General features: G+C 38.8%; 1 long non-coding RNA gene across 2 annotated transcripts; it reads right to left on the reverse strand.

Moving 5' to 3' along the window:
- Positions 1 to 1,689: 1,689 nt before the first annotated feature.
- LOC134791845 (uncharacterized) lies at positions 1,690 to 22,935 on the reverse strand. 2 transcript variants are annotated; one of them, XR_010144345.1, is made up of 4 exons: positions 22,779 to 22,935; positions 12,675 to 12,783; positions 3,702 to 3,838; positions 1,690 to 1,990 (listed from the first exon to the last, which is right to left on the reverse strand). It is a non-coding gene; the product is annotated as an uncharacterized LOC134791845 (long non-coding RNA). The 2 variants fall into 2 exon arrangements; XR_010144344.1 differs by lacking the exon at positions 22,779 to 22,935 and adding an exon at positions 14,864 to 14,989.
- Between the last annotated feature and the right edge of the window lie 473 nt (positions 22,936 to 23,408).

Here is a 23,408-nt window from a genome sequence, read left to right on the forward strand (position 1 = left end):
GTTTTTTAAGGTTTCTTAGCCGAAGTTGCAAGAACGTTTAGCGAATATTTCGGTTGTGAAATTAGTTATCTGCCGAGATTTTCCTTATTTTTATAACTTCATAGCCCTTCCCGATTACCGATTCCGGTTCCAATTCCAGTTTTCCAGATTCATATCGAGGGGTGAGTGGTCAAACCCGATAAGTCCTGGGGCCTAATTCGACACGTACTTATCTGACATTTGAAATCCACTTCATATCCTCAGTTGATTGTATCGCATGTTCGTCGAATCGCATTCTATCGCAAACATGCGATCGAAAAAATAAGTAAGAAAAAATCAACTTTGTTTTATTACTACTATACGGTTTATTATAACTTTGAACTCGGGGTATGTCGGTTACGTCGGTTTGGTTTCGTTGTCACCTAACTGTGGATTGCTAATGTCAAATTTTGACAGGTGTGGATACTATCGCTAGACTTTTTTGTCCATGGGCTTGGGCACCATCTTGGAGTTTTTGACGTGCGAAAGGGTATTTTATAGCATAGAGTAAAGCTTTTTTTTTTAGTATATACGTTTACAGGAATTAATGACATCTTGTGAGCGATAGATGAACTAACGCGCTATTCACGGTGCGGCGGCGAGTAGTGGAACTATACGTGACAATTTCCATCAATCAAAAGGGGACTACACTGTTGATGGTCGATAAAGGCTATTATTAATTGAATTTTAACAGCACGAACGCCTTATTGACAAGCGTTCTTTTTGTTAAACCCACACCTATACGTCAAATAATGCTCGCTCCACACATTCACCTATGAACGCTCAAAAATGCTTATTCACGTTCATAAACCAAGTTGTACTTTAACCATATTTAGAAAAGTCCGTTTTTTATTACTGGGTGGAATTAGGGATGAAAATCCCGGAAAAAATCAAATGCTTATCGATCATTTCACAAAATTTAGTTTTTCCGGTTTTTTTCCAGTTTAGGATGACTCATGTTAGACCGGGCTGTGGCCGGGCCGGAGCTTCCGGAGCTTCGTTTTCTATGCAAAGCGTTATGTCATCACCATGCAGGGCTCGGGAATGGCACGGTGCGGGCCCGGCCCGGTCTTGCTATGTGCAAAGCCCTGACCCCCCGGAGTTTCTTCACAATTTTCACTATGATATTGATGCATCAAGGTGATTTGTTTACAGTACCTATGTTTACAGATGGCCTACCGCAAAACGCGTTAATCGAAATTTCGTTGTCTGCCTCTCTGTCGATCGAATGGCCAAGAGTGATAGGCCCTGGGTTGTGCTATTATTATTAACACTTTAACTGTCCCTCGCCTTCACTACTGACATGGACCGATACGTCCGTGCATTACAGGTAATGCACAAATACAAATAGTTTGACGGTGCATGTCATGTAATGCACGGACGGTAACGCCCTCTACGCAGGGTTTTGCGTAATATTGCCTATTTCCTGCCTCAAACTACAGTGCGACAGAAACCAGTAGAAAATAAATGAGGGCGCCACTTTCTACGTTACTATCCCTTTTTTGACGTAAAATGCTTAAACATGGCAACAATTTAGTATTGAATATTTATAGTTCCAGTTTATTTAATTTCTACTATTTTATGTCGCACTATACCCAAAGGCACTAACTACTGAAATAATACAATAGTACTCTTTGTATATATATTTTTTATAATAAACTGAACGGGCATTGGCTCTAGTCACACCTGATGGAAAGTGAAAACAGAGCCTATTAAGATGATGGAGCTTACCGGCTCAGTAAGTAATAGCCTATTCACTCTTGCTTTAAAGAGACCGAGGTCAAATTTCCCAGGAAACACAGATGACGGAAGCGCATTCCATTCCTTAATCGTCCTTACCAAAAAAGATGAGGCAAATCGTTTTGTGCGGACAAATGGAATATTAACAACGAACGGGTGCATTCGCTCCTCGCGCCTGGACGTCCGGAAAGGGAAAGCTGGGATCAGGTCGTGCAATTCTTTTGCGCACTCCCTAGAAACACCGATAGACATGTAACTCGTCGGCGATGATATGAACAAGACTTTGTAACTTTGATTTGACAGCCATCGCCAAAAAGTATATGAGCCCGGCGCTCTATCGAGTCCAGGGCTGCCAGCTGATACTTGGCGGAACCGTCCCATAGGTTGCAGCAGTATTCCATGCACGAAGGGACCTATGCTTGGTGCCGCCTCACCTTAAATATTAGGACATCAAGTTTCTTGGCAGCAGTCCTGGACTCAATAGTCGACCCGAAATTTAGGTTGGATTATTATTGTTCTAATACAAAGGCCGCAATGAGATCATAGAAATTATCATATATATGGAACCCTATTTGATAGCAATCCTACAATTATGATCATACACGCCAAATTTGTTAAAATTGTGTGTGGTACTATACAGCACGTCCACGGATGATTTTATTATTTCTTTTGCGGTACATATTCATGAAAAGAAATGTACTTTTATGTACTTATGTTTTTAAAAAATGTACTCGCACGGTTTTGGCATAGCGACATACAGGTCGTGGTCGTGCTGGGTAGATACTGCCTGGCACGACCACACTATATTTATGGTTAATTTAATGTCAAATGAATACAAAACAAATGTACTCAAATTGTACTATGTACAAGCACATCAAAATGTGACAGTCATACTGCAAAAATCGCTGTCATGATTAAATAAGAGCACCGTGAACAAAGTTTTGTACGGTGCTCTAAAAAGGTGAACCTAAGGGCTGATTTAGACGGCGCGCGAACTCGCATGCGACTTTCATTACATTTTTTTTGATCGGCTGGTTGAAATAACTAAAATCTCATGAGAGTTCGCGCGCGCATAATGTCTAAATGTGGAATCATCAATGTAAAGGGACCTTATTGTCGATGGCGTTTACGCCGCACTGCGACGAGCAGCGTTGTATTTGTATCGGAGCATCGTTTATAATGGCGGAAACGATGCCACCAGCCGATCAAAAAAAATGTAATGAAAGTCGCATGCGAGTTCGCGCGCCGTCTAAATCAGCCCTTAGGTTCACCTTTTTTAATCATGACAGCGATTTTTGCAGTATGACTGTCACATTTTGATGTGCTTGTACATAGTACAATTTGAGTACATTTGTTTTGTATTCATTTGACATTAAATTAACCATAAATATAGTGTGGTCGTGCCAGGCAGTATCTACCCAGCACGACCACGACCTGTATGTCGCTATGCCAAAACCGTGCGAGTACATTTTTTTTAAACATAAGTACATAAAAGTACATTTCTTTTCATGAATATGTACCGCAAAAGAAATAATAAAATCATCCGTGGACGTGCTGTATAGTACCACACAAAATTGTTGTTATTACACCATCATCTGTAAATATGTAGTTAGTTAATAAATTTGTGTGTATGCCTACTAACATTCGTTGAAAGATTAAAATTAAAATGACGAAATTGATCCTTTGGTGGTCTTAAATCAATTTAATTTAATTTTTAATCATAGGGTAATTAAATAACAACAATTTTAACAAATATGGCGTGTATGATCATGATTGTAAAATTGCTTTCAAATAGGATCCCATATTATATTAATATGATCATTTATATGATAGTTTAATTAATTGCCTTGTATTTTTTAGATATCATAATTGCCCCAATGAGGGTGCCATTGGACGGTCGACGCAGTCTTAACTAATAACATCTTATTGACATACATTCTTACATATCAAACGAGAAAGAATAAACATTTTTTTTAATAGGTAGGTAGGTAGGTAGGTAGATAGGTATATCTTTCTTTGACGTGGCTGCTATAGTCTTCAGGATTTGATTTGCCGTGTGATCATCGCTTTCCGGTTGCAACTTGATGCCATCGAGGAATGTCCATAGTATATATATGAAAAAAAAAATTATAATACCATTCATTGTATGACAATACCTTCTACTACTAGAGGGCATTCCGGGAGTGGGCAGTCAACGTTAAAAAATGTTCAAACGCTGGAAAGTGCAGGGGTCAAAATGTCCATACGGAACCGGCTGTCTATGCAACTAGACGTAACTAGACGGAGCTCCTATTTCTCGGCGGTTTGCCCTTCGGGCATCTGAAGCTACCTAACGAACCTAACCTACCTACTTTTTGCCACATAGACAGCCGGTTCCGTATGGACATTTTGACCCCTGCACTTTCCAGCATTTGAACATTTTTCACGTTGACTGCCCACTCCCGGAACGCTAGAGGGCACCTTTAACCTTCTTTTGGCAGTGATAATAATATATCCTTACAAAAATAGGTTAGGTGTCTAATTGTGTATCAATGATATTTTCAGTGGCTCATCTCTGTAGCTTACTGTTATATATATACTAGCTTTTGCCCGCGACTTCGTCAGCGTGGAATTATTAATTTAGGTAGGTAGCTATTATTTTATTCAATCAGTTAAAGGGTGATTTCTTGAATGAAAATAACCCTTTGTCGTTCCCCGGGAGTCAAACTATCTCTATTCTATGGTGTACTTTCGTTTGGGCCAAATACCTTTTGCCAAATTTCACTTCCCAACAAACTTATCGCAATAGTTTCATTTCCCAAAGGAACCTTTAGCAAAGTTACACTTCGCATATAATTTATTTGGTCAAATTATCACTTGGCATGATTTTACTTTGTCAAATGTTGTTAGGACAAAAAAATATTTAGCAAACGATTTTTATTGGCTAATATTATATTCCAAAAAAGCCGTTAAGTGGGTTAGGTTAGGTTTAATGAAACGAAATGCTACTAGAAAAGTGGGTTTGTTTAGGTTCGAACTGCGATCCTCACAGAACCGAACTGCTATCAGAGAAGTGGGTTAGGTTAGGCTAGAACTAAGACCCTTACAGAAACGAAGTGCTACTAGAAAAGTGGGTGGTTTTACCTCCTTTTCTACATAGTGCACCATCTACAATAATCTTTCACCGGCCCCCATAGAAATCGGTATTTTTTTTCTTAAAAATTATAATGTTTATGGTTCAACTAATCACATCCGTAGGGGGAAGCGGGGCAGCTTGGTACACCTTTTTTTGAAATCGATTTTAGGCCTCAAAATGAACTCTAAACACTTTGATACATTACATGGGACACTTTGATACATCGTTTTGGGGTACTTTGGCACGTGAATCAAAGTGCCCCGTAAGTGTTTCAAACTGCCCCGCAGAGCACACTTTACAGATCAACTCAGTTAGCTGACCAGTAGTAAACTTTTTAAACATTACAAAACGTCTATTAAGTGCGGTGCTATTAGAACATACTACAGTTATGTCAAAAATGCATTTAATTCGGTCGACCGCGGTGCTCTGTTAGCAGAAGTAAAAAAAGAGCTACCAGAACTTTACAAATACATTTGGCAATGCTACGGAGCACCTTCAAAATTACTTTTTGGAAATGATATTATTTTGTCAAGTATGGGCTGCCAACAGGGAGATCCGCTTGGGCCTGCCATTTTTAGTTTGGTCATTCAACCCATCATCTCTAGACTAAATTCAAAATTCAATTGTTGGTACTTAGATGACGGCTCCCTTGGCGGAGACGCACTAACCGTACTACAAGATATACAATCTATCATAGATAAATTTTCGAAAATCGGGCTTGCATTAAATTTCACTAAATGCGAAATTTTTATTCCAGATCACGTTCCATTGAATACAAAAATAGATATACTAACAAATTTTAACGCAGTTTTACCTAATATTTCCGTTCATTCAAAAACATCCCTCACCCTTTTAGGCTCACCAATTTTTGACGAATCAATCGCACCCGTCATTAACTGTAAATTAAATTTATTCAATAATACATCAGACCTCCTATTTAAAATAAATCCCCATATGGCTCTTTTCATCATTCGTTTTTGCTTATTTACACCCAAATTTATGTATTTACTCCGCAGTTGCCCAATTTGGAAATTTCCGTCCATCCTGTCTTCCATAGACTCCTCCCTTCAGGCAAGCCTTTCCAAAACACTGAACATTCATCTCGACAATAGTTCATGGACCCAAGCGGTTCTACCCATAAGGTGACGCCCAGTCCACCCAACTGGGCGTTCGCACTTCGGCCAGTTTGGCTCTACCCGCGTTCCTGTCCTTAGTATACGGCTCGCTATCTCTCGTCGGTATTATTTTAAACCTTCCTCAGATACCTGACGATGAGATAGCGAATCTAAGTGAGGCCAGGGAGGCCTGGTGTGAGTCGTGTCCGGGTGAGGACATCCCGCGGGCTTGGGACTCCCCTCCCTTAAAAGCAGCTCATACCACACTTCTTCAGGATAGTCCGGACGACTTCGAACGTGCCCGAATTCTAGCCGTATCAGCCCCCGAGTCGGGCCATTGGCTACGAGCACTCCCTTCCCGTCAAATAGGCACCGTTTTGGACCCAAGTAACTTGAGAATAGCTATATGCTTAAGGCTTGGGTCCAAAATATGTGTCCCTCACACTTGCGCCTGTGGCAAAAACGTCGATCAGCTGGGCCGACATGGCCTTTCATGCCCCAAAAGCGCCGGCCGCCTATTTCGCCACGGTACCATCAATGATTTGGTCCGTCGGTCGCTTGCCACCGCGTCTGTGCCTGCGATTCTCGAACCCGCGGGCATGGCGAGGGACGATGGCAGGCGCCCCGACGGGGCCACATTGGTGCCGTGGAAACTAGGTAGGGCCCTGGTGTGGGACGCAACGTGCGTAGATACCTTCGCACAGTCCCATATCCAGGCGACCCGCTCCCAGGCCGGCGGCGCGGCTGACCAGGCCCAGGTTCTCAAGCGCCGCAAATATTCGTCCTTACTTAAGGACTACGAGTTTGCGGCGCTCGCGGTAGAGACACTGGGCCCTTGGTCAGCCGACATGCAGGCCTTTGTGAGGGCCCTGTCGGGGCGGCTGATTGACGCCACAGGGGACCCCAGAGCTGGCGCGTATTTCTCGCAACGAATCGCCCTGGCGGTTCAGCGAGGAAACGCCGCCAGCGTAATGGGTACCATGCCACAGGCGGACCTGCTAGAGGGGGTATTCTTTTTATAATTAGGTTTTTATTTTATAGGTAAGTTTCTTTTATTTTAGTTTTAATTTTAATTTCTTTGTAGTTTTAGTTTGTTTTAATAAGTTATTTTAGGCTACAAATATAATGACCACCAAAAAATACTTTGGTACCCTAAATAAAAAAATCATGCTTACCAAAAAAAATTACTGAACACCAAAAAAATAAGGCCTAAAAATAGAAAAGTACCACCACTTTAATTACGACTGCACTTCAAATTGTATTCAAATACCAAATATATTGAATGATCACCAAAAATCATTAATGATCACCAAATCTTGAAGACCAAATTAATGCGATATTTTCACCTAAATAAACCACTATGATTACCAAAAAATGTATACATATTACCAAATAAAGTAAACTGATGCCAAAATGACTAGCCCCTCCCGCTCAACCCCCCGTAGCCCGCACCGCATACCTACCTAACCTAATCTACTTTTCTAGTAGCATTTAGTTATGCTACTAGAAAAGTAAGTTAAACTGCTATCAGTTACGTGGGTTAGGTTAGGTTAGCACTGCGATCCTTACAGAAACGATATGGTACTAGAAAAGTAGGTTAGGTTAAGTTTCAACTGCTACCCATACAGATACGAAACGCTACTAGAAAAGTGAGTTAGGTTAGGTTTGAACTGCGACCCTTACAGAAAAGAAATGCTACTAGAAAAGTGAGTTAGGTTAGGTTTGAACTGCGACCCATACAGAAACGAAATGCTACTAGAAAAGTAGGTTAGGTTAGGTTTGAACTGCGACCCTTGCAGAAAAGAAATGCTACTAGAAAAGTGGGTTAGGTTAGGTTTGAACTGCGACCCTTACAGAAACAAAATGCTACTAGAAAAGTGGGTTAGGTTAGGTTAGAACTGCGACTGTTACAGAAATAAAATGCTACTAGAAAAAGGTGACGAAGTGGATTAATTAATTTAATAGGATAACGATATATTAAATGTTTGCACATTTTTAATTAAAATGTGGTTACAATTTTTGTGATCGTTTACTATGTTTGTGTTTACAATAATTATTTTGGAGCCATTTGCTTTAATAGGATAGCAAGAATTAAAAATTTGGTTATCATTTTACATTAAAATGGAGTTCTAATTTTGGTGGTCATTTACTATTTTTGGGTTTACAATGATTATTTTGGTGTCATTTTCTTTAATAGGATAGCAAGATGTAAACATTTGGTTATCATTTCACATTAAAATGGGGTTTGAAATTTGGTAATCATTGACTATTTTTGGGTTAATAATGATTAGTTCGATGTCATTTCCTTTAAAAGGATAGTAAAATGTAATAAAATTGGTAATCATTTCACATTAAAATGGTGTTATAATTTTGGTGATCATTCATGATTTTAGGGTGGTAAAATAGATTTTTTTGGTATTAAATTTTACTAAATCTGGTGATCAGTTAAATAGCAGCCGTTATTTTATATTCAATATGTTACATTCGTAAGTTAAAGTTAATTATGTTTGTCATGTTGGTATATAGTTATTTCGGCGTTTTTTTACACGAAGTAAAATAAAAAGTGCTGACAACCAGTTATTAAGCAGGTGCGCTAAAACTACAAAAAAAAAACTTTTAATGAAATCAGTGTCAGTTTTTCACAAAAAGCTACTTTGGTTGTTGGTTGTAACAAAAAAACTGGCAGGGGCACTTAGATACACTAGAGGGGCACTTTGACATGTTCAAAACTGCCTCAATCTTTATTGTACCAAAGTACCCCAATGGTCAAATAAATGAAAAATAATTTATTAAAAATATACTATTAAGTATTAAGTACTTTAAAATAATAAGCTTACTCTATTACTGAATAAACGTACTAAGCGCTCATTATGATGTTCATCCGGTAAAGTCTAAAATTTCGCACCACAACTCGATTAAAAAATCATAATTTATTTACTATGCGACCGCGGAAACACGTTTTCACGCACTAAGCGGCAACGGCTGGCAGGAGAGATGTGCCGAAGCTGGTACCTCACTCACACATACAAAGCCACGTTTTAGTGTTGCAGAAGGCGAACATAAGTTTTTAGTTAAGGAATTAGTGTGGGTGTTCAAAACTGCCCTTTGTGCCTATCTGCCCCGCTTCCCCTCTATGCGTAAAACATAACCAAAGGTCGGGATTAAGTATTTCAAATAAAACAAAAATAAAAATATCTATTGGTATGTAAATTGTATCCCATGCAATGTTATGCTTATTTGACTAAATAATACTTGGTAAAATGAAACTTGTCCAAGTAATTATTTGCTAAACAATAACTTGCCAAAAAAGACTATTGCTAACTGAAAAATTGCGATAAGTTGTTTTGCCAAACATTTTTTTGGGAAACATAGTTTGGGATGTGATACTTTGGGAAACGTTTTTGGCCCATTCGTTAGTAAACCCTATTCTATACCCAACTAAATCGTGCACCAGCGCCGGTACTACACCGCGCGGGCGGGACAGTTCCTATTGACAAAGTTTGTTGTGCAGTTGGTGTTAAGTCCCCATACAAAACACCACCCCTTTAAGGGATGATTTCTGGAATAAAAACTATCCTATGTCCTTCCTCGGGACTCAAACAATCTCTATACCAAGTTTCAAATAAATCGGTTCAGCGGCTTAAGCGTGAAGAGGTAACAGACAGACAGACAGCCACACTTTCGCCTTTATAATATTAGTATGGATGGACATGCACTAGTTCAAGGACGTGTAAGGGCCATTTTATTTAAAGTTGTCCCATCCCATACACTTTCTTTTTCATATTTGGGATTTTTTATGTTATTTCTACTCAGAATCATGAGCTTTTTTGATCCTAATAGGAGAAAAAAAGTGTCCCGAAATTTCCATAAAATTTTCGATCTTTACATTCCGTGACTGCCATACAAAGTCTATGAAAAATGGTACCGGAATGGAAATAAAAACCTTGGCACACTTTTTTTCTTCTATTAGGATAGAAAGAGCTCGTGATTCTGAGTAGAAATAACATAAAATTTCCCAAATTAAAAAAAAAGTGTAGGGGACAACTTTAAATAAAATGACCCGTAAGCGATAAGATAGAGATTCCGTGTCGGTAATAAAAGAGATAGATAGGTATATTAATAGTTGATCGCTGGCTGTTCACATTGCACGAGGACTCTCTTTAAAGTACTATGCCTTATGGGAAACATTCGAAGAGATAGCTCAGAGCCGGAAACCGCTACCAACTTTTAGTATGTTGTTGCGCATGGTATTGGGTCTCCAAAACTGCCGGGAGACAGCGGCGCCGGCCATCTACTTCAGGCCTTCAGCGGAATGATATCATCAAAATGACTCCCGTCTCGTTGCGAATATTGCATATTGCACCCAAACTATACATGGCACATACACGTGTGGGGTATTAAATGAAAGCTAATGAAATATTCTATACTTCATTTATACAGTGTATACCAAAATATACAACAGTTTAAGAGCTATTTACAAAATAAACAAAATGAGGTAAAAAAATATTCGATTATTTGGATTTTATAACCAAACCAAAAGTTAAAGAAATGTACTACAACATTAAAGATGACATCTCAAGGCATACACTGATATCAAAAAAATCCAAATTTGACCAAATATGTGGAAATTATGAAATGAAATGTATTATAAGTCACCTAAACATTGTTTGCAGAAAAAAAATATGGTTTAAGAGCTATAAACACAGGAATACCATTTTTTATGAAAAAAGTAGGTGTATATCGATTTTATAGCTAAACCACAGAATAAATGTGTCGCTTAACTTCAAACTCGGGTAAATCCATTCGACCCTCTCAGCAAATATCTACCCTATTACCTTTTCTTAATACCAAAATCGCATAATCTGACAGATGGATTTACCCGAGTTTGAAGTTAAGCGACTCAAATAATAGTACTATCGTACAGAAAGGAAACTTCCTACAAAACCGAAGTTTGACAGCGGTTCAGGGTCGAATCATGCTATCTCTTTCTGCTATTTAGGGTTGTCAAAATTCAAGTGATTATCTTATCTGTGGTCGTGCATGCAAAAGGAAGTCAAGTGGTGCCAACCCTAATAATTGCTCGGAGCAATGCTGAGCCGAGCGGAGCCGAGTTTGGCCGAAGTCAGGAGTTTCGCACCCCTGGCTAAACTAAAAACGTTAATAAAATGTTGCGTATAATATTAAAGAAACCAGTTATTCAACTATACATTACAATTTAAATTTTAAATTTCCGATAAAAACTGTGAAAGTTGTAGAAAAAAAACTAAAGCGCGCCAACAATTCTATTATTTTTGTATTTGTATTTGTACAATTATATCTTAATGCGCTCTTATTATGCAAAGAATTGTTCTAATTATCGAGTATTAAATGAAAGGACATTACATAAAATACATGAAAACGACATTTTCGACTGGAATCTTAATTTATAAATTGAATTTGCTTGTTAAACAAGCAAACGAACTGTACCTTCCTCCTTTGATAGTTGGTTAAAATGTGGCTTTTGTCACCTGGGCTACAAACACGAATGAATTGACACCTCGTTTATTAAATCAGTTCAGTAGTTTCATGTAAACAGTACATGCACGCATAGACAGCAAATTCTGCCGTAGTTGAGCACAAGATTAAAATTAATTAGACCTTTATTATCATTGCCTGGCACTACAAATATAAACTATAAACTCTGTGCGGAAAGAGAAGAGTCGTGGAACATAAGGGAATCAATACATTCTATGAGTCGTCTCTCACCGCACAGACTCTAAGAGAAATAAAAAGCAGTAGGTAGTACATCATTTCTCTAACATTGAAACCCTCAGGCCCTAGAGTAACTGTTAGGGGCTTAGCGGGCGTCGCCTCTATGAGTTAGCAAGATGCCTTATGGACCTTTCAAATGACCAGAGGGCTGACCTGTATGTATTTCAGAGGATCAGAGGGAAAATACTGCCAGCCTTCACAGCCTTGAAGCCCTTGCAACACTCAAGATTCCACTTTTCGAACTACTCGCTACGCTCGTAGTTAAAATTTGCTTCTATAAAAGGCTAATCGAGGCTGAATGAAGTAGATGGTCGGCGCCGCTGTTTCCCGGCAGTTTTCGAGACCCAATGCCATGTCCAACAACATACTAAAAGTTGGTAGCGGTTTCCGAATCTGAACTAAATTCCCATAAGGCAGTGCACTATTACACTCTTTACTCGCAGCGATAAAAGCTGTCAACGATAAAATCGCTCAGCGGTAGGTACTCGCTAAGCGATGTTCGCTTGGCGGTCGGAGAGACAATGCAACTAGAAAAAATAGTCGTATTGTTTTACCACATCTATATCGATATTACTAACGAACCTCTGTAACTCGAAAAAAAAGAAACTGTATTTCTACGTTTCTATAATTACCTGCCTAACACGAATTTTTTATGTGTTTTTAAGACGAACAAAAACCTACAAGAACCTCTCTAAGTCGATGCCCTCTATAAGACGAAACCTCGTTAACACGAAGTTTTTGGCGTTTCCCTTGAGATCCGTGCTATCGAGGTTCCATTGTACTTCTATTCTGTGACTAAGGTTACAATACTTAATTCACGAAGGCTGATATTTCCTTGTAGACCTTGTTAACCTTAAATACAGTGTTTAAAACGTCAAACTCGCATTCGACCACTCGCTTTATAGCCGGGCGACAAAACTATCAGAAGTAAGTACCAGAACTATACTCGCTTCTCGCTGCTCGCGCGCCATCTCATTTCTAGTTTTTAGCTACAATCGCTTCTCGCTCATCGTTCTTGGTGAAACCAGTGCCAGTCCATTGAACCTTAAAAAATAATATACATTTATAACAGGAGGTACTATAAATATACCAATTATTTTACACTACTGAAAACTGCAACTAAAACGTTCGATATGTTTCGGAAATGTTTGGGCACAGTCATTTATAAGGTCAAACATGCCTCCCATCACCCATCCAATTAAATGAAATGTTCCGTATGGTGTATGTATAACTGTATACAGGTGTATAAAGACGGGCCAATAACAACTGCTTTGTAGGTATCTATTGTTTTATTTTTGAAGATTCTCTACCTAAACCTACGTAAAATTGACACCAACTACGCCATTTTTGGTACTAGCATCCCGCCCCGGCTCCGCACGGGTTACAATACCTTAACAAATCATACACCTAAATCTTCCTCAAGAATCACTCCGTTGATAGGTGAAAACCGCATGAAAATTCGATCCGTAGTTTTTGGGTCTATCGCGAACAGACACACAAACAGACGCGGCGGGGGACTTTGTTTTATAAGGTGGAGTGATTATATACTCGCTGTGGCCAAGGCTTTGCCCGTGTGGAATTTGGTCAATGTCTCTTCCTTCGTCTCTCCCCACCCGGGAGGATATAAATAATAAATAATTAAAAGCCTAAGCCCAAACACCTATTAAATACTTGGCATGGACAAGTTACATTCTGGTCTTCATAAAAAAGTTCCATTCACCAAATAGCACTGTTTAAATGCAAATGTAAATAAGTTTTTGGCAAAAATTTCATTTTTGGTACAAGCTTTTATCGCTGACTGTACTTTTCTTACGATAGACAACTAATACTCATCGAGACAATTCTAAAACCCCTACACACACACAATCAGGTTGCTTTGTTTCATCACAGAGTTCCTATGGCCACCTGCTGTCTCCATCATCAGATCAGTTCGACAGTATCATAATATTATTGTATTGTCATCAGAACTACATACAGCTGCCAATTTTCATGACGCTACGATCCTTGGAAGATGGTTAAATTAGTTACCTTAGATTCCATTACATAGTTAGTTACATACAGGTCGACCTAATAAAAGCTTTAAAAAAAAAATACTATCATCATTCAGGCCTTTAACATCTTGACAGATGATTTATGCAGCGTCTGTAAGCGAGGAACAACGTCTCTCGTGGCTGTATAAGCCAATGCGGGACCGGCATTTGCGACCACATTTGTGGCAGTTGAAGCTGGGAGCCATGTCGGCATCATCAGGTGGATTGTGCCTCTTTACGCGTTTTCGGGAAATGTTTCATGAAACCATGCTTTGTCGTGGAAAAAATATACTATAAGTACCTGTATATAAAAGATTTGAAAATCTTTGGACATACCTACTGTACAGTAAATAATAATCGTATTTACTTTATTCCTCTTCAACTCGATACCTCCACCCTTTCCCGAGATAAAGGGTCTTGACATACAGACGGACGGACGGACGGACAGACGGACGGATGGACAGACGGAAAGACAGATAGAGACACGGACGGACGGACTCACAGACGGACAGACGGATAGACGGACAGACGGATAGACGGACAGACGGATAGACGGACAGACGGACGGACGGAAAACGAATTGATCCTTAAAGAGTCCCGTTTTTTTTCCTTTTGAGGTACCGGACCCTAAAAAATTACTTCTGCTTATCATAGCACTCTTCCTTTGGACATACTAGGACATACCTAGTAAATAATAATACTCGTATTTACTTTATTCCTCTTCAACTCGATACCTCCACCCGTTCCCGAGATCAAGGGTCTTGACAGACGGACGGACGGACGGACGGACGGATACACGGATAGACGGACGGATTCACAGACGGATAGACGGACAGACGGATAGACCCACCCACAGGCGGACGGACAACGAAGTGATACCTAAAGGGTCCCGTTTTTTCATATCTGTAGTTAATGCAAATGCTCTATTTGTCAAAGTAAATAAAATCTCTTCACACGATCAGGGTTTTGGGCATGTTTTGGGGGACAAAAACATGGAAATAACTTGGGTGCGCATGTTTCGGATAGATAACGAAATCCTAAAATACAGGCGGATAACACAAACAACCTACACGATATTATACTTAAGCAAATACCTTAATTAGTACATTTTATGTTGTTATGTTACTCTTGCGTAGGTATTTATTCATACTTTAGTAGCTTTCTATAAATAAGATCACTATTTTTTCTCTTGACATGTTTATTTTACTATTCGAAAAACATGACAGCGTCAAATATTTAAAAGTCGAAAAAAGTATATAATTACGTAATAAAAAGGCTTAAGATAATTAAGAAAAAACCGGACAAGTGCGAGTCGGACTCGCCCACCGAGGGTTCCGTACTTTTTAGTATTTCTTGTTATAGCGGCAACAGAAATACATCATCTGGGAAAATTTCAACTGCCTAGCTATCACGGTTCATGAGATACAGCCTGGTGACAGACGGGCGGACGGACGGACAGCGGAGTCTTAGTAATAGGGTCCCGTTTTTACCCTTTGGGTACGGAACCCTAAAAAAAGTAAAACCGACTTCAAGCCTTCATCAGCAGTTCCACTTTATCAAATGGCACTTTGTAACTGTAAATGCTTAGTTATTTAGTTGATGAAAATACAAAACTCGCTGTATGTATGCTTATAAGATTTGAGGAGTTCCCTCAATCCCTCATGGAACCTATCATCAGACTAAACCTTGATAAAAATGTTCTTTATAAATCTTACGGGCTTAGTAAACTTAACCAAGAGTACAAATCGCCAAAGTGAACTATGCATCGTTAAAGAGTTCCGTTTTAATCATCGTCAGCAGTTCCATTTCGTTAATTGTCACTTTAACTGATATAAATAAAAACTGAATGTAAATACCTACTTGCTTTATTGATGAAAACACAAAAAACGCTATATGTATGCCTATAAAATTCGAAGAGTTCCGTGGATTCCTCATGGATCCCATCATCAGAACTGGGATAAAAACGGGACCAACTTGGAACTATGTATATACTTCCAAACTAAAAACTAATTTTCCAAATCGGTTCACCACCACCAACCGGTTGAACTTGTAACCTAAGTAGAGGTTTACAAAATTAAATATACTTAAGGTCACTGTGGGCAAGACCGGCATACTTTTTTTTCACTTTGGAGTGATCTAGTTCCGTTAATTATTAACCTACATTAACGCTTGTAATCGCATACGATGAAGAATTTAATAACTAGTAGTTCGCCCCGAACTGAGAACTCGCGGTTAACCAAAAATTATATAGCGATTGACTTTATTGCACCTACTTAGGTACTCGTATAGTGACATGAAATAATAGAAAATAAATGAGGGCGCCAGTTTCTACGTAACTGTCACATTTTTGACGTAAAATGCTTACACATGGCAACAATTTAGTATGGACATTTTTGAGTTCCATTTTATTTAATTTCTACTATTTTATGTCGCACTATAGGCGGCAACTGACAGATTTAAGCAAAGAGTAGTATGTATAATATAGTTGGTCAAGCAGATCTTGTCAGTAGAAAAAGGCGGCAAATTTGAAAAATGTAGGCGCGATGGGATATCGTCCGATACAAAATTTGAATTTCACGCCTTTTACCACTGACAAGATTTGCTTGACCATCTATATATAGAACAAAATTTGAAAAATGTAGGCGCGAAGGGATATCGTCTGATACAAAATTTGAATTTCACGCCTTTTTCTACTGACAAGATTTGCTTGACCATCTATATACAGGGTGACCTTAGCCATTGGACAAACCCTGATATCCCACGTAGGGTTACTTCGCAGAAATGCTCTAACGGTTATTATTATTTTAATTAAAAAAAATAAATTATCATACAAAAGTTATTAACAATAATCGACAACAAAACGAAACATACTGTATTAATCATTGGCAGTGCTTTTGGCATTTTTTTTGAAAATGTGCGACAATGATGACATTTGTCAAAAGTCAGAATCTTATTAATGTCATAAATAAAAAAGATAATCAAAACGGTCCAAGAAGGTTTTATACTATTTATTACCTCAGGAGCTATTGACACAGAGGTTGCTCCAAAGTAAAAAAATTGTAATTTGTTAATTTATTCGTAACCGCTACACCGATTGTTATGATACTTTGTATACTGGTTCTAAATACCCTGATGCATATGTACATTTCGGCTTTGTCCAATGGCTAGGGACACCCTGTATAGGACAAAGAGAACTTCTCGTGGAACTTTTTTGCATCAATTTTGAAGCGCCATCTGTAATTCTTAACCAGAAACATCAACGTCAATATCAGGGGTGAAGGGGCATAAATAGCGTCTAAGGACCTATGTTGCGAACGTAAAAAACTTCGACTTTGAAGAAAGGCTTCAGGATATTTATTAATACACGAAAACAGATTAGGTACTTTTAACTTGACTGTTGATGTAAATAAAGTACCTATCATACACGGCTGGAATAACACACAATTGACCACAAAACACAATTGAACGCAGCACAGGTTGTGTGTGAATCTACCCGCCCTGATTTTTTCTGAATTTTCTGATAATAAAGTTCTCAGCAACTGTGATGGCGTATGAAAACTTTGTTTCTTTTAACATTGTAAAACTGAAAGTATTTTTATTTATATGAATTATGTCGTAGTACAGACTATAAATACGGTGTTATAATATTTTGAGTTTTATTCGACAAAGTTGTTTTTTTGTGACAATTGCCTCCATGGCAAGTATGGCAACGCGATAAATAATCTGTTCTATCAGATGTTTATTTGTTTGTTTCATGCCCTGGATACAAGACTTTTAACGAAATTCTGACGAAATAAAGTGAAGCCATATTAACAAAAAAAAGTTTAGCGTTAAGTAATATAGATGGCGCTATTTTTTCGAATAAAGGGCTTTGTATACGGCTGTCCCTCGCCTGGACTTAAGTCACCACCATAGAGATAAAAATAAACTGTATCTGTGCTAACCTGAAACATTTCCTGTCAAATGTCAAATACTTATGTTTATTTTATTTTTATCTTGCTAATTATTCCAAAATGGTAAATTTAAAAACGATATTATAAAAGTGTAAACCAAGCACTTTCATTTGATACCAAACTCGACCATGTTTCTTGCAATTAAAATTACCAGAATAGCAAGACCTCTTACAAACAGCTTTTTGGCCTTCTAAGCTCTTCTAGCTCAATAACCCCTTGATCGGGCCTGCTCATAATTTAATGACTAAAATATAATGCCCTCGACTACACGTTTACCTAATTTCATTTAAATTAGAACAAATTTACTTAAGTTATTGAGTATCAAACTATCTTCTGCCAGTTCAGCTTAAAAACATCGAAATGCCAGGACGTGCCCCTAGCCAGCCGCGTGTTCAAAGTCGAATGTAAGTACTTCGCTTCGCTTCGCTCGCTCGTTCGATTAATAGTTTAGCTTTAGTGACAGATCATTTCAAACACAAATTAAGCAAAAACAATAGTTTTTTTTTTAAATTTGGCGAGTAGACGGACTTCCCGTGCAGTTTAAGGGAAGTCCGTCTAGTAATGATATCAGCCAATCTATGGGTGCGTATATTATGTTCGTAGTCAAATTCCTAAAAGGAACGAATCAAGACAATGAAAAGTGTACTTTAAACTTGTTAATATGGGGTGTAGATTAGAAATAAACACCATTTTTCTAATACAAAGGCAAGTCGCCCATATACTACGAAAATGGGGTGGTAAACTTTTTTTGGCAAATAATTACACGTAGGTAATTATTTTTTTGATTTCCGAAATAAAGGATCAATAGTCATTTAAACTGAATTTCAATCGTTTCTTTTAATTTACTGAGATCAAAATTTAATAAAGTACCTAACACCATGCGAAAAGGATTCAGGCATCAACTCGTCACACCAAAATTTTGTTATAACCTGTCACACCGCCAAAAGCGAAATTATTTGTTTCAATTCGTCACAAGTTAATTGAGTTCTCAAAAAAAAGTCACATCATCAGCATCATCACAAAAACGTCAGCGTCAATCATTAAGTCACATTATAGTTTTGTAGCTATTGGTCACACGGCAAATCTGTTCCTATTCGTCATCCCGTCAAACAGTTCTAACTGGTCACAAGCAGGACTGAAAGGCCGTCGTGCGCAGTGATCGATTCTAACCTATGCCTAACCAGGCCTATGTTTCAACCCTCCCCAATTTATCGATATCGATAAAATACGCAAGCATGTAGCATACTACACTATTTAAGTCTGTTACAGGGCTCGGAAACCGTTCTCAACGCTCAAACCGGTTTCGTTCATTTGCCCGGGAACGAAATGGATTTCGTTTCCGTTTGCGGTTACCGGTTAAAGAACTGTTCTTTTGAAATAACGGTTTACACCAATTACGTTCTCGTTTCGTTCTTGAGGAACGAAATAAACCGGTTAAATTGAAAACGTCGCAGCAAGATAAAATGAGTATTATTATTTGTAACCGGCATAATATCAGTGCTTTCCTCGAAAAAGCGAAGCGTATCGCTGCGTAGGAATCCTTTTGCGTCCTGCAGTACGCTGTGTGCGCCGAAATATGTGTTTTTTGTTTATTGTTTTTTTATTACTTTTCTACTTATTAATTAATTAGTGCATGTTTGTTACATGTTTTTCCTGTTTGTTAATAAATAATAGTTTCAGATGTTTTATTTTATAATTTTATTTAATTTTTTTTTATAGCAGCTTTAGAATGATTATAGAAGAAGGTATTATTAATTATTTTTATTATTGATTAAAATCAACCAATTATTTATTTATACAAGAAAATTAATCAGTTTCATATTTGCCACCATCATCATCACATCATCAACATCATCACCATCAGCAGATGGGCTAATCATCTGCTTGAAAATTAAAAAAAAAACCGGCCAAGTGCGAGTCAGACTCGCGTTGCAAGGGTTCCGTTCGTACATTAGAAATGTAACATTACACAATTTTTAACAATGTATTTTTTATGTGAAACGTGAGTGAAAAACCCGTAGGGTCGGATCAAAAACGAAGTAATTAAGTCCGACTCACGCTGGACTGCACATTTCTAATAGATTTTCCTGTCATCTAATAGGTAAAGAACTATTTTATGAATTTTTTTCAAAAGTTTAGACCCAGTAGTGTCGGAGATAAAGGGAGGAATGGTCAGTTTTTGCCTATTTACTTGAATAACTTCTAAAATGTTTATCCTAAAATTATAAAAAAAATATATTTGGATTCTCACAACTTTTATTTGATACATATCAACACGATTTAGTTTGAACTTTTTTATTTTTAAATTTTCTCATTGACCCCCTAAAAGTGGCCCCCATGTTTAGTTAAGGTATCATAGTGGTTATCCGGGTCAAGGTCCGGGTCCGAGGCCGGGTCCGAGTCCGAGTCCGAGTCCGGGTCCGAGTCCGGGTCTGAGTCCGAGTCCGAGGCCGGGTCCGAGTCCAGGTCCGAGTCCGGGTCCGAGTCCGGGTCCGAGTCCAAGTCCGGGTTCAAGTCCGGGTCCGAGTGCGGTTCCGACTCCGAGTCCGAGTCATGGTCCGGTTCCGAGTCCGGGTCCGAGTTCGGTTCTGAGTCCGGGTTCGTGTCCGGGTCCGAGTCCGGGTCCGAGTTCGGTTCCGAGTCCGAGTCCGGGTCCGAGTCCGGGTCCGAGTCCGAGTCCGAGTCCGGGTCCGAGTTCGGGTCCGAGTCCGGGTCCGAGTCCGGTTCCGAGCTCGGGTCCGAATCCGGTTCCGGGTCCGTGTCCGGGTCCGAGTCCGGGTCCGAGTCCGGGTCCGAGTCCGGATCCGAGTCCGGGGTCCGAGTCCGGGTCCGAATCCGGGTCCGAGTCCAGGTCCGGGTCCAGGTCCGAACCGGATCCGGGTATGAGTCCGGTTCTGGTTTCGCGTCCGGGTCGCAGTCCAAGTCAAAATCGAAATTCGAAATCACCAAACGTGAACTATGCGTCGTTAAAGAGTTCTGTTCTAGTCATCATCAGCAGTTCCACTTCATCAAATGCGACAGTTTTTAATGAAAATGCTTGATTTTCTGATGTAAATACAAAAATCTCTATACGCATGCCTTTAACATTTGAAGAGTTCCCTCGATTCCTCATGGATCCCGTCATCAGAACTCGAGCTTGACAAAAATGTGGCTTAAAAACTTAACTTGCTTAACAAACATAACGAAGACGACAAATCGCCAAACGTGAACTATGCGTCGTTGAAGAGTTCCGTTCTGATCATCATCAGCAGTTCCACTTCATCAAATGTCACTTTTTTGGATGTATATGCTTATTTTGTTGATAAAAACCCAAAAATCACTATATGTATGCCCTTAAGATTTAAGGGAGTCCGTCGATTCCTCATGGATCCCATCATCAGAACTGGGTTTTGACAAAACCGTTTTTGTCAAAACCCAGTTCTGATGATGGGACGAATCTGTATGCATATACGTACAATCATAAAATAATTTTCAAAATCGGTCCAGTAATTAAGTAATGACGGAGATATGGAGTAACAAACATAAAAAAAAACATACAATCGAATTGATAACCTCCTCCTTTGGGATTTGGAACTCGGTTAAAAAGGATTAACAAAATTCAAAATGAATATCTATAGACAATAAATAATTTGCACGCCAGCGTGTCAGCATTGTTTGCTTAATTACGTCCACCAACATTTCATATTCTTTTTAATTTGCATACAAAATGCAAGGAGGAGAGGAGGAGAAGCTGATAATACAATTCAGAGCGTTATATCCTTTCAGACTAGGATTATCAAAAAATGTGTACCCACTTATTTTACTCACAGTTGTCAGAATCGAAATTATCGGTCTCTTCTTCATTGAAAAATGGTTGACTGTCCGGAATATATTTACAACTTTGTGAATCCATTTTAAATGTAACAAAACACCACCAACACCAACAGTCAAAACTCACACGCCCAAAAAGTATAAATAAGAAAAACTGGGCAAGTGCGAGTCGGACTCGAAAAAATGCAAAAAAAAACGGACACCCATTCAAGTACTGACCACGCCCGACGTTGCTTAACTTTGGTCAAAAATCACGTTTGTTGTATGGGAGCCCCATTTAAATCTTTATTTTATTCTGTTTTTAGTATTTGTTGTTATAGCGGCAACAGAAATACATCATCTGTGAAAATTTCAACTGTCACTATCACGGTTCGTGAGATACAGCCTGGTGACAGACAGACGGACGGACGGACGGACGGACGGACGGACGGACGGACGGTCGGACGGACGGACGGACGGACAGCGAAGTCTTAGTAATAGTTTTACCCTTTGGGTACGGAACCCTAAAAATAAACAATTCAGTCAGCAAGCAGCACCGTCAAGTCAACATCGAGATCGAGTACTTAGAGCGGGTAGCCGGATAATGTATTAATATTGTAGACGGCTGATATTAACCGGTATTATATCGATCCTCGAGAACGAAAACATTTGGTTCTCTCAACTAACCGGTTAGAAGAGAGAACTAAATTTTAAAGTTCGCGTTCCATCAATTAACCGGTTTATTAATGAACGAAATAATATAACGGTTTATGAACGATATTAACCGGTATATCAATACCGGTTCCGAGCCCTGGACTCTGTTATGTTGGTACTATTGTTCTTTGACAGTTCTTTGTCGTACATGTTGGTATGGTTGGAGAACCAAACTCACACACAGACTGACAAAAACTGATTCCAGTCGCTAGTATGGAAGTCCCGTCTCTTAAAACGTAGTGATTAGGTATCTCTTTGATGTTGACGGGCTTGCCTTGTAGACGGACTTGCCCACAGTGACCTTCCCTTCATTATCTTATAGTTTTGAGTAAAATTGCTGTGACATATTATGGACAGACAGACAGATGCATGACGAAACTGTTAGTGTTCCGTTTTTGCCATTATTGCTACGGAACCCTAAACTTACAGTGCTTAGTAAATTTCAACTACCTATTATCGACAAACAAAATATTTTTCCCAATAAGTATGTAGTTTATTTTTTGTAACTGTTTGACAATTCGTGTAATGAGCTTAATAGTTAATATTTACTTACTCTTTTTTTTTTACTTTGAGAGCGCACCACCGATATTCTTAGTGGTGAACGTATTCGCTGTGGCCGAAAACGTGTTTGTAGATGATTGATTATCTTAAATCGCTACTTTAAAATTTTGTTACATTCCCACAGCCATCGGAAATTTCTTCTCTTTTATTTAAACTTTAGATTTTCACGCGTTCCTGAAACTGAAAAAATCTGTAAACATGAACACTGAAGAACGTGGGATTGATGGAAGAAAATAATGCCAAAACCTGACAAACTGAAATCTAAATTTGTACAATGTAGCAAAATGCATTGGGCACTACAGTTTGTTGATGGCTAACTACCTATATTCCATAATATAAATATCCAGAGAGGAAAATGGGGACTACGTTTGTATGGAGAACCGGTCATCCCCTTTCCTCTTAATAACTTAATATGCTTCGGCACATGATTACACATATTTATATATGTAGGTACGTGCATTGTATTTCCATATCTTCCAAGCGGAAAGCCAGACGGTGCTTGCTGGATATTGGTTTCTGAAATCTTCGAAAGAGTCTTGGGTCATATGGAAATAAAGCTCATTGTATAATATTCTCCTTTTTCTGAACGTGTCCACCAAAGTGGATGTTCGTCCCATTACCT

This window comes from Cydia splendana, chromosome 6, assembly GCF_910591565.1.
Source record: "Cydia splendana chromosome 6, ilCydSple1.2, whole genome shotgun sequence".
Lineage (NCBI taxonomy): Eukaryota > Metazoa > Arthropoda > Insecta > Lepidoptera > Tortricidae > Cydia > Cydia splendana.